Source organism: Pseudorca crassidens, chromosome 17 (genome assembly GCF_039906515.1).
Source record: "Pseudorca crassidens isolate mPseCra1 chromosome 17, mPseCra1.hap1, whole genome shotgun sequence".
In the NCBI taxonomy this organism is placed as follows: domain Eukaryota; kingdom Metazoa; phylum Chordata; class Mammalia; order Artiodactyla; family Delphinidae; genus Pseudorca; species Pseudorca crassidens.
The window spans coordinates 63,794,008-63,810,427 of record NC_090312.1 but is presented as its reverse complement, the minus strand read 5'-3'; the positions used below and the strand labels follow the sequence as shown (position 1 = coordinate 63,810,427).

The window sequence follows — 16,420 nt, the reverse complement described above, 5'->3', positions numbered from 1 at the left end:
ATCAGATTTTAAGGGAGGGGAGAAGAGTAAAGAATGACTCTCAGTTTCTTGCTTGGTTAATTGGGGTTAAAACAGTTTGCAATAAAAAAGAATTAGCTTAAGTCATTTAATCATTTTAAGTGCATTCTGAATCCTATACAAATAAGTTTGAGAAATTTAAGAAAATTGTGTTTCCTTAAGTTTTGCATATCTTTTGTTATGCCATGTAAATTCCCTTCTTTTTCATATGATTAAAGAAAAGTTATGAAAAAAATAAGAGAGAAATGAGAGAAAATAAGATCTTATGAAAAATTATGAATGGTCTTTATCTGTTTTTGTGCTTACTGTAATTTCTTATTGTTTATCTCTCTATATACATATTCTGAGATATCTTCTCAGACCTGCTGAATCAATCTGTGAGGATTAAGTTTAACTAATCACTCAGATGAACCTAAAGTTGGTTCATCTACAGGAATAACCAACATAAGAGAGCAGTCATGGTAGTCTCAAAATTAGAGAAGACTTCCCAATTATTCCCATTATGTCAAAGAGAGAATATGAGCAGGTACTTCAAGTATCCGAACCTCACATGATTAGATTCTGCAAAAGCATTTTAAATAGAAAAAATACATAGAAGAAAGGTTAAGACAAAACTTCCCCAGGATAAAATGGATCCCATATTTTCACCAGATGCCTTTATTTAGGAAAAAGAAATGTTAAAGAATTGTAACAGTATCCAACCTGGAAAACAAAATACAGAAATTTTCACCACTAAGCCTGAGCTCAGTACAACTCTGATTTAGTATTTTTTCAAGCCTTACACAGCAGTCTCTATTTTTAAAATATTTATAAGTAACCCATTTTGTAGGAAAACACCTATCTTTCATCATATGAATTATGACACTTTATACTTTTATTCCAGCCTAACTGTTATACTTTATTTTCTACCATTTGGCAACGTATACCCTATGCTCTAGTCAAAAAAAAATCTCATTTACAATCACTTAAATAGACTGTGTTGGTTCTCAAGTCCAGGATGTTCCTCTGCCTGGTATGCCCCTGACCTTCTCTCCACGTGGAAAATTCCTACTGACATTCAAAACCTAATTCCAAGACCCCCTCATTGTTGGCATCCTCTTCAATATCCCCTAGCAGGGTTATTGACTCCAAGTTCTGTTTTACAAAGTTACATTTTTATGATCTATTTATTTAATAGCCTATCCCTATTCAATTGTAATGAGTTGTTTATGCATCTCTCACACTCTCTTTTGAGTTCCCCTGGCCTTTATTTTTTCTTTTATCTCTTACCCGTAAGCACAGTGCTTGCCCCATAGTATGTGCTCAACGTGTTGGCTGAGTGAAAAAAGACACCTTTTAGCTCTAATCATTTGTGAAATTTCATTTAAAATGACATCAGATTACCCTTTCTTTCTTAACTTAATTTTTAGTACTATAGAATGTACACTCAAAACATCATCAGTGGCCTACAGAAACAGTGTTCTCACTGGACTTCATGCATATAGTCAACCCCCTTATAACTTTCTCTGGCATACAACTGCCAGATATGTTCTTAAAAAAAAAAAAAAATGTACCAACCCCTCACCTATTGGAAAACTTCCAGAAGCTCTCCATTCCTTATTGTATCTTTTCTACTTGATTTTTCAAATACCTCTGTCTTACTTAATCTATTCAGAACTGCCTTTTCTACATTTGGCTTTCATTTTCAATTTCATTCATATCATTATCTGCACTTACACATAGAACCTAAGCATATTTCAGTTTCTTATGCAAGTTTCCTCACTAGAGGTCAAAGGGGCAAGGACTATTGTGATAAAATATTAAATAAATAGACGATAGGACTTTGTTCTATTGGTCTGGGAAAATTACTACCTGAAACAAAATAATTCTGGGAACTGAAGGGATCAGACCAGTCAGCTTTGTTTACTTCAGACTCAAATCAATGTCTTGTCTTTACCTGAGCTCTGGTTACATTTAGAAAAAAGTACTGTAAATACAGTGAATGAGCAAGGCCACTATCTGAGACGTGTCTGGGTCCTTAGTATAGTAACTGGGGGAATGGTAAGCGTTGGTCAATGTTTGCTGATTGATGACTCAATAGATCTGGTTAAGCCTCACCATCAGAATTCCACATTTTTTAACAAGCTTCTCAGTCTTTTCATCCTAAAGAAGAAACTAAAGAAAACCAGATGACAAGAATTTCAAATTGTAAAATATCCTGGTTTTCAAATTTAAATAGGGATATCCTGTGCAATGGAGAGGCTGGCTGGTGCCAATTTCACATTTTGTTCTCTAGTGTCTGGGCGAAGCCTGCTCTGCCAGTGAGCTGACAGGTCGAGAGCACTCCAGCTTCCACAGACACCTGAGAACCTTCTGTTTTTCATGGTGTTCCTGCCTTACCTAAGGGAAGGACTATATTCACAATGAAAAGAGTTATGATTAATCAGCAGTAGAGAGATTCTTCCACTTTCCGGGTGCCCACGTTAAGAGTCTGATATAGTCAACACTCCCTCTAACATAGATCATGTATTGAAATGAGAAAACTATCACCTAATATGGCCAGAGAGATTAAGGGAGTTGGCCCAGCTGACCCCAGGAGACACCTCTAATTCAAAACCTAAACCATTAACATAGTGATTGTGATCAAGAAGACTTACAGCACATAAGAGATTCAAAAAGCATATTAATCCACCTCCGGCAACACTGCCAGTTTAAAAGGATGATTAACCTTCTCTCCCACTTGATTCAACCTGGCTATGTATTATACCACTCAAATGCCAGCAGACTCTATGCTTATGGCTTCCATTAGGTAGCACTTAGTATACACGAAAACTTTCTTCAAGAAGTAATTACTTTTGAAACCATAAACATTTCAGTTGGGAAAAGAGATAAAGAAAGGAGGTGCAAGTAAAGGGAACTAGGAAAAAATAAGAAAATACCCTCAAATATAAACATGTTGATTCAAAAAATAATTGAAAGGTGATTTAAACGATACTAGGTGAGCATTTATTCTGTTTCTGCTTTAAATAAAGCATTATATTCTATTTGTTAGGTGTTGTACTTGTTTATTATCTAATGTCCATTAAAAACCTCTTGAAAGAGATGTATTCATTCTGGTATCCTAAGCACCTATCTGGATGAACAACACAAGCAATGGGAAGTCATGGGACATAATGGACCTTGCAAAGGCTCTGGAATCCATCTCTTACTTACGATCTTTGAGACTCAGGCTCCTCCTCTATGTAGTGTTCCTAAAACTTAGTGGAAATAGAACACTAGGGACACAGAAGGTCAAAGTAGGTATTTACTACTACTTTTCAAATATCTTCCTTGAGGAAAACAAATATATTTCATTTGCATTGAGGCTTTCTTGTGAATTTTATTCTTCTAAAGAAGAATATTTTTAGTGAGCAATTTATTCGTTTGCCTCCCTGTGCTACGTTATTGACAATACTCAGGTAGGGGTGGTTTTCTCTCAAGCAGTTACCTGCATGTAATTTGTATTTCAGACCTTCCTAAAAGCATGTTTTCCTGCTCTTTCTTTCCACCCCATCCCAACTCTACTTAAAATATTGTGAACCTCTATTAAAATGCAAAGAACCCTGGGAAAATAAGGAGAAGGAAAATGTGTGTCACTGCCAGCTCTGGTATGCATATATCAGAGGCTAAATTATAACTGATGAAGACAGAAAGGGGACCCATATCTGTCTGACTTCAGAAATCAGAAGTGTAGCTACTACAAGCTGATGAGTTGGAACTCAGATCAAGGCCTAGAGTGGAGAGGAGTCTTCTGATCAGAAGGGGAAAGTAAACAAAGGGCAGCGTTTAATTAGTTAATAATAAGTAAGAGAATGACTATGGTGTTTTTACACAACAGGATATAATATTGAAATAAAATCCCCCAAAGTGACACAGAAACATAATGCAACCTCTTAAGCTACAACCCTTCCTAAACCAAACCATACCATTCTCTTCACACAGCCTGGAAAGTCAAAAGAAAGGGGATACTGATCTGCCTCACACTGGCATTAGAAGCAGATCTAGTTTTAATGAAGTTTTATTTCATGGACTGAAGTTTCCCCCAAAAAAGGGTAAGCTTTTTTTCTCAAGAAACATCACTGTGTAATAATCAAGGAGCCAGGGATGGTGGTATTTATTGTTCTAAGTACAGGGATTTGTTTTGCAGAAAGAAGTACCAATCAGAAAGAGAATTGACGAATAATTACTTAACAAAACTGCTTCAGAAGTAGATTTCTAAATCTACTTTTAGACTAATTGATAGTTAGAAAAATCTTACTAAGTTTATCCATTTAGAGGAAATCTGTGCAAGCCTTTGAAACCAAGAGGTGTTGTATCAAAAGAGATAAGGAAACTAGACACTTATGTAAGAGCTACTTCTTCCTCAAATGGCCACCATATAGTCATGTCTGACTATTACATTACCAAGAAGTAACAATGCATCTTTAGGAAACTAGTATGAAAGAGAAACATAATAAGATTTTTTGCAGGTGACTCTTTGATCTCATAGGTGTGTGTTAATTTTCCAAAGTTGGGACTGGATCCTGCATTTAGAAAATGCTCCTTGAAACATCACATTGAAAATCTTCTCTTTTAATCCTGATTGTAAACACTGTATGTGTTTTTAAGAAGACCAATAAAAAATATGGACTATGAAATTATTTTTCCAGTAGTGAAATTGTGGAGAATACAACTTGCATTTCTACTGTATTCCCGCAAAAAGAGGAAGTTCTTTTCCACAAAGACTCTCATCAATGTGAACTCTGGGAGAGAAGTATTTGTAGTTGTCTCATGCTTTGTGGTGAGAGACTCGCACTTTTTCCCCTGTCTCTATTGTGGGAAACAGGGCACACTTGGGACTGAGAATTCATGCTGTGGTAGGAAAACAAAGAAGCGAAAAATACCCTCATTAACACTGCTCTTTAACAAGTTCAGCGAATGGGCTTTAGGCATTCTAAACAGCAGCAATTAAAAAATAACTGTAAATTTCATACATTTCTTCCAGTAGGATGAAAAGCTGAGGTATGTTAACTTTAATTTTATGGTTTGGGGGAATGCAGAGTTCGATTACTCCCTGTCAAAGCAGGAATCAGCCTCTTACAGGGAATAAGTGCTAATTAAGAAAAACAGAGTAAGCATGTTATATTAAGTATATTTGTTTCTTTCCTGTGCACTTTGGCTGCACAAGCTGTAACCACAGTTTCCGGAGCGACCACCAATGCTCCCTAAGAATGCCAATGCAGTGTTCCGTCCAGTCAGTGGGGATCAGAGACCAGTCAGAATGCTGATGCTTTTCCACAGAGGAGCTGGGGCTAGGGAGGCAAATGCAATCAGGGAATATTATATCTGTCTTGTGTGCCTGCTACAAAACAGTGTCCTCTGAAGACTACTCTATCCCTTCTTTGCTTTATACGTGTATGTGTATGTTTGTATATGGAAGCTTTACAAGTCTCTAATAAGAGAAAACTGAAAATGCCCAGGAAAAAGACACAACTGCTTCAACAGAGAAAGGCCTCTCTGTTCCAGTTGAAGAGGATATAGAGTTAATAACAGGAAATATCCATCCCCTGAAACTGTATGAAACATGGATGCTTCCAAAATTTACTCAAGGTCTCACTGACCAGGCTATAAGTAATTTTAATTATTATTTCTTATGATTATGGTAGATAAAAAGTCTCAGTAGTATGCTAAAAATCTTTAACACTTGTTTACTTTTTTGTTGATAGCTTTCCTCCTCCCAGGCTCCAGCCAACAGTAGCAGTAACAGATATCCAGATCTTAAGAGGATAGAAGTGCACTGAATATGGAAAGGAAGAACCAGTAATGGTTCCTATATATTCATAATGCGAATCAGTATCAAACTAAGGAATAAGCTTCCCCAAGGATAAGTTGACAGCAAACAGTTTCTCCTCTTAATGAATTGAGGAAACAACTTTGAAGTTATCCGTAGCCACCGCTTCTGAAGCAACCAATAGCTTTGTAACTATTAGTTTACTTGTATTAGATTAATTTATATTAGAGTTTATTTAATGCAATTGCTCACAAATTTTAAACAATTTTGTAGAGTAGTGTTCTGTACCTGTTTAAATGAAATGCTTTCCTAAGCTCAAGATCAGTGTTTTTATGTTGTGTAAATTATGAAATTACTGTGGAATATCTGGTAAACTTGATAGGAAACCCCAGATGTCAGCACTTTGCTGGGCAAGATTTAAAGTGGCCCACACCATTAACCCTCATCAGGAGAAGTATCAGTGGGCTAAGTCATAAGGGCATGCCCATCCATTACATTCACCCAGGATAATGTGAGAGAGAATCAAAGGGCAGTCAGACAGGGACCTCTATGCTCAGATTCCACTGCCAAGAAATGGCCTAAGTCAGCTCTTGTTGTTGAAGAAAATAACCCTTTAGGAATCAGATTGAATCCTATTCTCAGTTTTAGAGGAGGAAGGATACTATTTAAACATTGATGAAATGTGCCTCTTTTTTTTATCAGCATAGAAATTTATTTGAATTCAAAATAATATGGTTATATTTAGCATAGTGTAATAATTATCTAAAGCACATATCATCGTCGGCTCTGAAACAGTTCTAAAGATGTCATTCTTTTGAAGTCAAAAAATATGCAGTAGGGCTTCCCTGGTGGCGCAGTGATTGAGAGTCCACCTGCCGATGCAGGGGACACGGGTTCGTGCCCTGGTCCGGGAAGATCCCACATGCCATGGAGTGGCTGGGCCCGTGAGCCATGGTAGCTGAGCCTGCACGTCCAGAGCCTGTGCTCCGCAACGGGAGAGGCCACAACAGTGAGAGGCTCGTGTACCGCAAAAAAAAAAAAAAAAAGTACGCAGTAAAAATGTACAAGGAAGCAAAAATATTAAAAAAAAAAACAAGTTTGCTGAGTATCGGAAGTTGTTACAAGAGGGGCACACCAAGATAATGTAACAGAGTCCAAATTACATAACATGCAGCAAGGAGTTCTCTTGCATTAACAACTCCTAGAAAATAAACCAGTAATCTCAATGCAAGAATATCACCCCTGGGTTAACAGGCCAAATTTTCTGAGGGACACAGGTAGTAATTCACTATACTTCCCCTTTCTCTAATACCTTTTCTCACACCAATTTCTTTTCTTTCCTCGAGGATAGATTTTATCCTGTTGAAAAAAATTTAGTTTTATTTGTAAAGTGTAGTAAATAATATCCTGATGGAAGTAGGCAGCGTTTTAGCTGAAGATGCTAGGAATCAAACTTCTGAAAAAGGCCAATCAGCTAGCTAGCTAGCAGTTACCATCAGTGGCTTGCAGAAAAAAAAATTACGGATGCTATGTTTGCTAAATAGATAAAAAGAATAAGCACTTTAAAATGGGTGAAAGATCCCAAGATTTATTGTGACCTAGACCAGAGGTCCCTAACCTTTTTGGAACCAGGGACCGGTTTCCTGGAAGCAAATTTTTCCAGGGAGTGGGGGCAGGTGTGTGAGGTTCAGGCGGTAATGTGAGCCATAGGGAGCGGCAGATGAAGCTTAGCTGGCTTGCTTGCGACTCACCTCCTGCTGTGCAGCCCGGTTCCTAAGAGGCTGCGGACTGGTACCCGTCCGAGGCCAAGGGGTTGGGGACCCCTGACCTAGACACTCAAAAGCAGACAGTTGACCTTTGATTAAGCCCATAAGCCCGTAAGGGGCTCCAAGACACAATTTGGTTTCAACAGTGTTCACAGCCAGAGGGCAAACTCAGAATGTCTCCTCCTCTTGCAGAAACTGGAACACGGATGAGAAGTCTTTTTTTGAGTAGCCCTTCACGCACATCATCCCTGTAGATCTGATGGGCTTGACTGCCCAGAAGGATTGGGCTCTTCGTGCTGATAGCAGAGCCTCATGCTAATCCCAGATCCTTAGCCATGAGTGTTGCTCCGAATCCACCCTGATAGTAATTAGCTGAGGGAACGCCATCCATCACCCCAGGTACAGGATTATAAGTGTCACGTGACCAACATTGTCCTGAGCTCGTATTTAGGATTTTAGCCAAGAGTTTTGGGTCAAGCCCTAACCTGAGTCCCAGATTCATAGCTTCAGCAGTTCCAATCCTACTAATAGCTAACAGCAAGTTTTTGCAGATCTTCCAAGCCTGACCAGTCCCAACAGCTCCACGATGCACCACATGGGAGCCCATGCACCACAGCAGCTCAACCCCTCCCATCCTAAATGTGAGGTTGCCAGACTGAGCCGTTCCCACACCACCAGAAACAGGGGCATCCGTGAAAACTGCTCCCATTTTCTCAGCTTCTTTGACCAATTCTCTCAAAACCACAGGATCAACAGTACTGGAATTTATTAATAGTGAGTCTTCCTTCACTTTTTTGTGAATTCCATTTGCTCCAGAATAAGCTTCTAGCGCATTGATGCATTGTAATATTTCTGTCCGCTTTTTCGGCTACATCTGCTGCGGAAGACACTACCGGGTTCACCTGCATCTAGAAGCTCTTTGCACGCATCAGGGAACACATCATCAATAATGAGTGGCTAGCCATGTTTCATGAGATCTTTTGCCATTGGATTCCCCACGTTGCCTACTCCAATGAATCCAACTGGAGTCTTAGAAGCTATTGGCCTAGAACACAACGCTGCAAGGCTGGCCACCTCCGGCTGCTGCGGACGACTCCTGTACCAGAGGCCGGAGGTGGCTCCACGGAGATGGGAGGAGGCTGCCACGCTGCCCCTGCCCCTCCTTCCCACGGTGACCTCCTCGACTCCCGGCTCACCCACTGGCTGCTATAGGGTGCGTAGTGCAGAGGGACGGCTCAGCTGTGGCGATTCTTAATACCTCTTTGTTACTGGGTTACACATACAATTTCACCTAGTGAGCGATTTAACAGAAGGAATTTTTTTCTACGGCATTTTTGTGGCACAGCAGATAGAAGTGAGGTCACTATTTCTTTGAAAAACTGAATTAAAAATTTATAGAAAGTCATGATTCATTCTACAAACATGCTGAGTCAAAGAAACATGAAAATTGATGCAATGGAGGAAGAGTGCTAGACTTCCCTGATGCTCAACTGGGACCTTTCTTCTGGTGTCAGAACATGGTTGTATAACTCCTTTAATTCCAGCAGATTTTCCAAAAGTTCCAGAATCTTCAGATTTTGGTAGTCCGTTTACTGCCTTTGCCCCCCCCCCCCATGCCAAACCCTCACCCCACCCCGCACACATTTATTTTTTACCAGTTGTCCTCCAGGGTGTTTTTCTTTATGTAGTTATTGCAACAGTTTGTTAGACTACTGACACCCAGTGCAAATGCCCCTCCCCGCCGTTTCCTCACCCTGTGTAGTTTTGTTCCACCTTGACCTGGGATTGGTCACGTGACTTGCTTTGGCCCAATGGCATATCAAGAGCTGAAGCTTGGAGAGTACTTGTGCTTTAGGGCTCGTCCTCATGGAAACCTGACATGTTAGGAAGCCTGGCTAACCTAGTGGAGACTAGGCACAGGCCACAGCCAGCACCAGTGGCCAGACATGTGAAAGCAACCAGCCCCAGTCCAGAAACCAGATGATGGCAGCCTCAGTAGTCACCTCAGGTGAAAGCAAGATAGATCCACCCAGGAGATCTCAGCCCATTCTGCTGATTCACAAATTGTGAGAAGATAAAGTGCCTGCTGTTTTCAACCACCAAGCTTAGGAGTAGTTCATCACACACGAAGAGATATAACTGTCTTCACTGTTAGATTATCTTCCCATTTTATACCATGTTTCCTCTCAAAGGACTGTTCCTTTATCCAAGATTCTAGAAAAGAAATAACAACTGATGAGGCTGATAGAGCCTTAACATTTTTTAAAAGTTTTATAAACTTTTAAAATAACTATATTAATAAAATCAATATTTATTTTATCACAAAATTATTTTCTTCAGTTGCCTTAAGAAGTAATGCAGAATTGTACTAAGTTTATAAATTTGGAGGCTCTAAAAATGTGTTATTCCTTGGATTCAAGTCCTAGTGTACTTTATGTGGGCATTCACGTTTGCAAAATGATTCCAGGAAATTTGCGATTTCATTTTACAACTTTGGCCTAAGGAGTCTTATGATATTTTACCTGAGAAAAATAATACATTAATTCCACTTTCAGCTATTAAACCCATGGTTTCCTGTATTTTCTAAATTCCCTATCAGTAAAGAAGACTATGTATAGCATACAAGGCTGTCATGATTAGGAGGAAGGTAGTACAGAAAGAGCCCGCCAAATTAGGCATTGTCCAGTCATGTCAGTATACTAACGTGGGGAGCCACAGGCAGCTTGAAGCCTGGAAAAAAGACAGATACAATGAAATGATTATCCTAAGGATCAGGATAATGATTCCTATGATTTTGTTTTAAATAAGAATGGCAGAGGATTCTGGGGAAATGATGGTGACTACAGAGAAGATTTTTATCCCTGAATATGCCACCCCTCCCCTAAATACACAACCCCCCCCACCCCAAAAAAAGAAAGAAAAGCATCTAGGATAGCAAGACCAAAAACCCACAGACAACATCTTCAACAAGGTATCCACATGAACTGCAACATACAGCCAGGTAGGAACAAATCAACAACAGGAAAAAGACCTACATGTGTGTATCCCAAGGTGTGTGGGAGGAAGACGAGGGAAGGACTCTCTCTCTCTTTCAGGAGAGCTAGAGGTTACTATGGCTCAAGGGCTCACTGAGATTGAAAAACTCACTGAGAACAGCGGCAGAAACTGGGAGTGAACATTGCAGGTTCCACCTTGCAGCTCAGTGCAAGAACTTTGAAATGTTCTGAGGATGCCAAGTGTTCTGGGGTCTGTGAAACCTTGACACCTATCAAACCAAAGCACCATTCCAGAACTAATCCCCATACTCAACAAGGACAGGAAAGAGGAGGTCTGGGTAAATGGGAATAGGAGGGCCAAGGAGGAAGAGTTTAGAAATTTTAAGGTCATTTTTTAAATTATATCGTGAAAATAATAGAAGATAGTGAGCCCTGGAGTTCTGAAGCTAGAAATTGTCTTCTGATCTATGTTTCCCTCCTAAAGCGGAAACTTATTTCATTTAAAAATGAGTGACAGAAGAGTATTCCATTCACATCCTGTAGAAAATCAGTGAGAAGAAAAAGAAAAAAGAAGGGTGAAAAGAAAGTTCCAGCAAATCCTGAAAGCGTGACAGAAAGACACGTCCACAGAACAAATGAAATTTATTGCCTGATATTGCGGAAAAAGTAAAAGAAATTTTAAAAGGAATAGAAACTGGTTTTAAGAAAAACATAAAAGAAATTAGAAAAATTCAGAAATGAAGTGATAGGAGAATAGGAAGTTTTGAAAAGGTGAAAGAGTTCAGTAAGTAATTTGTTTTAAAAAAAAATCATGTCTCGAAAAAAGGTTAAACTAGAAGGAACACAAGTTTGAATAAACACAGTGGATAATGTCTCCTTGGAGAAATAGCTGATTTCAAATACAGCATGAGAAATGAACAAGATGTTCCTGTTACATCTTGTCATACAAGAGAGCTGGGAAGACTTCAAAGACTACTGTGGTTGTGTGGAAAGGACTCAGGAGCCAACCTGAACAGGATCCGTGAACCAAAGAGGGGACAACCTCTGCATCGATATTTATAACAACCTCACTGAAAACAACAACAAAGAAAGAAAATACCTCATTCGTCATCTTCGGAAGCTACTTTGGAGTCAATCTCTCTCTCTTTTTTTATTCTTTTTTTGTAAAACTGGTAAATAAAATAAAAGAAGCATTTATTTTTCCTTTCCTAATTAAACTGTAACTCAGGGCAACCAAATAGTTGATGAAATAATATTCTAGCTAGTAAAAGAATAATAATCTAATTAGTAGCATATCACCATTTGGTACCCTTAATAAATTAATGGATCTAGGCATTGATCATTAATGGCTGCAACATCACAGTAAGTTTATAGTTCCTTTTGGAATTAATCAATATTATCTATGAAGTAAACTTGCCAAAAAATCACACCTGAATTATGTCAGTGCTCTAGATCTATCTACCAACTGACAGTAAATACATGGGCCAAAGGAGCATAATAAATATATAAACATAAAGGGGATGCAATCAGCATAATCCAGACAGTTGGGAACCCTACTGGATGAACGCTTTGAATTCAATGACAAATACTTGCAAGAAAAATGAGCAAATTGAGTTCTTTTAAACCTATACTTTAAAAGAAAGTGTGTTTGGATTGGCAATCAAATAAATAATGGTTATTAAAATAAAAATACATTTATAAGACAATCAAGGAAACATGAACTGACTGGCTACTTGTTGATATTAAGGAATTATTATTATTTGGGGATGTGTGATAATGACATAGTTGAGCTTAAAAAGGACAGTTCTTGCCTTTTAGAAATACGTATACTGACGTTTTCACTGAGAAAAAAAGAAATCTGGAATTTGCTTTAAAATTGCTGGGGATTATGGTGGTAGTAGTAAGAGAGGGTATAGAGAAAATATATTGGCCTGCAATTGATATTTGATGAGAACAATTGATGAAAGTTTCTACTTCTTTCTTTTTACTTCTGTAGATGTTTGAAATTTTCCATACTAAAACATGTTTTATAAATGTAGATGGCTTGCAATTTGCTCTTCTGAGCTCTCAGAAGGCAAAAAGCCATTCTTAAATTAAGAGCTTTCTCCTCTAGCCAAGAATTCTAATGATAATTTTGTCCCAACTGGCCAGAGCACTCAGATTTCTCTGAGATCTGTCGGTGAAAAAAAAAAAAAAATCAGCACAAACAATAAAGAGGCTCTTTAGTCTTAGAAGAAAACAACGAAGAGTAAAGGCTGGTGCTAGGTCTAGGGCAATAGTGTAACATCAGTATAAGACAAAATATTAGTTTCTTCCAAAATCCACTTGTTACTACTGTGTATACTTTTGCAGCAAAATATCTTTTCTACATTGTCAGCATTAAAGTAAATTTACTATTTAGGTAGCATTTACATTATCATATACTCAAAGCCTAGAAATAATCCCCTAGGCTGAAATGACATTAAATCTTATTTTGGCCATTGTAGTGTATTCTCCAGTCCTACTTGCTTTGTCTATAACTGTCATAAAAAGGTGTGAGGAGATCTGCCAATATTAATGCCAGGATTCAAAATGAGTTCTCTGTAGCTTGCTTCCTTCAGGATCTTCTGCCCTCAGACCCATGTATTAACTTAATGCCTCAGATTATTGTATATGTCACCTCTTTCCAACTAGAAGACAAGCTCCTTTAAGGGCAGTGACTAGTCTCATCAACATCGAATTTACCCCAACACCAGTGCTTTCAAAATGTGTGTTGCTTAGTATAGGTTTGAAGTTATAGAAACAATTCTATTCTAACTAACTAATAATGATACTACTACTACTATTTCTACTACTACTGCTAATAAAATGTATGAAATAGAGTATAAATAGGAAAATAAAGATAACACTGGAAATCCCAGACTATAAAATGAATTATCCCAAAGCCACCGGCCAATCCGTCGACTGTAAACAGTTACTTGTGAATTGGTCAACATTTACATGCATAATTGAGAAAAGGGTTAAAACAAATTTTATTACCAAAAAGCACAATTTTTATACCTACAATTTTTGAGCTCAACTAACCTGTAGTTTTAACAGAAATAGATGAGATTCAAAGTGTTCATCCAGTTTCCTAAATGATCCATTTCCGATCTTTCCTTATGAAACAATCAATTATAACTCTAATAATTTGTCAAGGATTCACCCAATCTCTACTTCCTTTATTTTCCAAGGTTTGGTATCATTACAAAATCAAGTCCTTCGGCGGAATATAATAGTTTCAAAATCCCTCATCAATATTATTCACTGAGATAAAATAATATGAAAATTTAAAAAACACTGGCTGGGCTTCCCTGGTGGCGCAGTGGTTGGGAGTCCGCCTGCCGGTGCAGTGGGCGAGGGTTCGTGTCCTGGTCCGGGGGGGTCCCGCGTGCCGCGGAGCGTCTGGGCCCGTGGGCTGTGGCCGCTGGGCCTGCGCGTCCGGAGCCTGGGCTCCGCGGCGGGAGAGGCCACAGCGGTGAGAGGCCCACGTGAAAAAACACTGGCTATGTGCTGAGAAATGATCCTTCAGTGAATCACTCAAGGTGCACTAGCATTCAGGCTACACCTGAGGTAGAATTTGAATTCCAAAGTAGACCTTTAAACCACAGCTCATCTTCTCCTTTTAAAACCATTAGAAATAAGCCTGTTGCCTGACCTTTGAGATTCTGCAAAGAGACCATATTTAGATCGTTTGTCTCTCTTAACTTCCCTAGTCTCCTCCTCTACTTTCAGAATAGTGATTCCCAGATAAGTACAATGAGTTCAAACAGTGTGGTTAAAGGGGTAATTCGTCTGCTCTGCAGCCAAGTTACTCACAGAATAAATAAGTTGGCTTTCACAGTTGTTAGTTTCTTCATGGGCTTTGTTTAGAGGGGTCTCAGCTCAAGCAAGCAGCCTGTCAGCAGCCTGAAATAACTCTGCGGAAATCTAATGGCATATACGTAAAATACGTCTATGAAACCTTTTATTCAATCTTAGATGCATACTTTTCCGACTTCTTTAGGCCTGGAAAAGTATATTCAGCTACAAAAGGACGGCAAAGAAAATGTGTATAATCCCTCATGCCCTCCTCACCCCCTAGAACCTTATTTTACCCTTGTTTCATCAGAAAAGGATGTATACTGTAAGAAACATTTTTTAAATTGTTTGACCAAGTATTTAAGTGTGCTAAGTCTCTGTATTTATTAAAGCAAATATAGTTACCTTTCTGTCCCTTTCTAAAAGAAAGCAAAAGGTACAGTTCTTTTTTCTTAAGACTCAGGGTTCCTGGATATTAATTATTACACTATATTGACACCCAGACATGTTTATAGGAGGCTCTTGAGACACACAGAGCTATTTATTCCCATACTAAACGGCGCTTCTTTTTCCTCTGCCTTCTGCTTGTATCTTTTCTGTTGTGATTATATCCTACTGAGGCTGCTACATGTCTTTGCTTGATTTGAGGTTCTAAAGGTAAGACTGTATATTCCCCTTTTTACAGAATAAAATGGGTTTTATGACTGTTTGCCTTCAGAAGCCTCCTTTTCCACTCATTCTCATTTCCTATCTATGGTGAGGTGTCTAAAACAGATGAGTTAGTTCTGAACTGGTGATATATAAATCAATTATTATTTGATTCATATTCAAAGCAGCTCCCCCTAAAATAGTGGCCTTCCTGCCTGTGGGATGTAGTCTAATCTACTGCCTGGATCTATGCCCCCCAACATCCATATCTTGTCTATTGTTACCTTGGACACTTGTAGGAACTGAGTGAGTTTCTGTTTCTATAGTGTCTATTGACAGACAAATGGATAAAGAAAATATGGCACATATGTAGAATGGAATGTTATTCAGCCTTAAAAAATAAGGGAATCTTGCCATTTGCAACAACTTGGATGAATCTTGAGGGCATTATGCTAAGTGAAATAAGTCAGAGAGAGAAAGACAAACACTGCATAATCTCACTTTTACGTGTAATCTAAAAAAGCTGCACTCATAGAAACCGAGTAGAATGGTGGCCGTCAAGGGCTGGGGAGTGGAGGAAATGGGGAGTTGTTGGTCAAAGGGTATAAACTTCCAGTTATAAGATGAATAAATCCCGGGAGTCTGATGTACAGCATGGTGACTATAGTTAACAACACTCTATTGCATACTCAAAAGTTTCTGAGATAGTAGATCTTACATGTTCTCATCACACACACACACACAAAAGGTAATTGTGTAAGGTCATGGATGTGTTAACTAACCTTATTGTGGTAATCATTTTGCAATATATACGTGTATCAAATTATGATGTTGTACACCTTAAACTTATACAGTGTTATATGTCAATTATATCTCAATACAACTGGAAAGAAGAAAAAGATTCAAATGGAGAAGGGTGAGGCTGGTAGAAAAAAGCCACTGCCTTGAGCAGTACCGAGGTGGGCGGAAAGCCATGGGCCTCTATTAGCACTGCTGGGTAGGCTCTGTTCCCACGTGTGGGGAGGGGGTAGGACAGCACAGCTGTGATCCTTATTGCAGACCTTAGGCAGCCTCAGGCAACTTTTCAAAGTTAGATGCTGAAAACCAATAAATGAAATTATAAGGAAGAATTACATAAATGCCTTTATTCTACTTTTGGTCCTCTTGGCAACTTTTTCCATCTAAAAGCTGCACCCTGCAGTTCTCAAAGCAGGAACATTAACATGGGTCAGAAGTTTCCAAACTTTTCATCATCAACCCCTACACCAAAAGAAAAGTTGAAATTTTATGACCCCTAGTATATGAAGTATCTTGTGTGTTTTTAATATTTATCAAGAGAACATTTAACAGTTACCTACTATGTGCCAAGAGAAAATAAAAATAAG

At 38.7% G+C, this 16,420-nt stretch overlaps 1 pseudogene; it reads right to left on the bottom strand.

The window, feature by feature from the left end:
• Positions 1–7,740: 7,740 nt before the first annotated feature.
• LOC137210097 (3-hydroxyisobutyrate dehydrogenase, mitochondrial pseudogene) lies at positions 7,741–11,679 on the bottom strand (annotated as a pseudogene).
• Between the last annotated feature and the right edge of the window lie 4,741 nt (positions 11,680–16,420).